Source organism: Penaeus monodon, chromosome 20 (genome assembly GCF_015228065.2).
Source record: "Penaeus monodon isolate SGIC_2016 chromosome 20, NSTDA_Pmon_1, whole genome shotgun sequence".
Taxonomy (NCBI): domain Eukaryota; kingdom Metazoa; phylum Arthropoda; class Malacostraca; order Decapoda; family Penaeidae; genus Penaeus; species Penaeus monodon.
In genome coordinates this window covers 25,158,134-25,159,154 of record NC_051405.1, presented here as the reverse complement: position 1 = coordinate 25,159,154, position 1,021 = coordinate 25,158,134, and the positions used below count along the sequence as shown (strand labels likewise).

The following is a 1,021-nucleotide window of genomic DNA, read 5'->3' as shown; positions in this document are numbered from 1 at the left end:
ATAATAACAATTCATTCCGCCACAAGAATAATGTTCAAGAGGTTACATATTGCATTACCTTCTTTTGAGATTCTCGCATTCCATTTTCCAATACTGCGCTTGGGTCACTTGCTGCTCCATATCTCGCAGTTTCCCAATCTCCGAGTCATACTGTCAAAGAAAACGGAAATCATTAGTGCAAATTAGAGAATGAGGTTGAGAAAAATGTGGACTTTTAGGGGGATACTACTTTGTTTTTGGTATTATTTTTTAATTCCGTGCAAGCTGCGGTATTGTTGATTGTTTGAGTTGTGTGACTGGGTGGGGGGAAAATGACTCTTCAAGGTCGTTTTGCCATTAAAGTAATGAGACGTTAGTGCAAAGCTTTTTTTTAAGGTATAGCTATCATATACTGGAGTTTATGATCGTATCTGACAAAATGTTACCTCGTTATCGAAACATATCAGAGGTCACAATTTTTTTTTATAAATATATCTATCCTCCCACCATAGCGGAAAATATTAAGACTAATAAATACCTACTGAAATAACAAACTAAATAAGAGACAGCGGCGCAGTTATGAGGCAGAGGCGGTGGAGGGAAGAGGCTGAGCTACAAAGTACAGAACGCAAAGGAAGTGAAGTGGAAAAAGAACACTTTTCTTGCATATTTGTTCTTTTGTGGCTGCCAGGGCGCTCTTACTGGAAGCTCAGTCTTCACTCCCTCACTCCCTACCCCCCACCTCTCCTCCTCATACCCACACCTATCCACCCCGAACGCCCATTCCCTAACCCTATGGTCTCCCTACCCCTAACTCTTCCCTTAACCCTCCCTTACCCCTACCAGTCAACATTCCCTCCTCCCCCACTCCCTCCTGCCCTTCCATTGGCCTTTACCCCCCACTCAACACTTCCTTTCCCTAATGCATGCTCCCCAGACCCCCCTCCTTTCTCAGTGGTACAGGTAAGAGTGCCATTACGTTACATATGAGAGATGTACTTTGCAGTTTAGGAGGATGGATGTGCCTGTAGAATGCAGTCAT

At 43.5% G+C, this 1,021-nt stretch overlaps 1 long non-coding RNA gene across 1 annotated transcript in view; it reads right to left on the bottom strand.

Annotated features, from left to right (window-relative positions):
* The window catches only part of LOC119586059, a 16,250-nt gene that overhangs the window by 1,596 nt on the left and 13,633 nt on the right, over window positions 1–1,021 (bottom strand). Inside the window, exon 2 of the long non-coding RNA XR_005229918.1 lies at window positions 59–150. This is a non-coding gene — a long non-coding RNA (uncharacterized LOC119586059). The remainder of the gene's footprint in view (window positions 1–58; window positions 151–1,021) is intronic.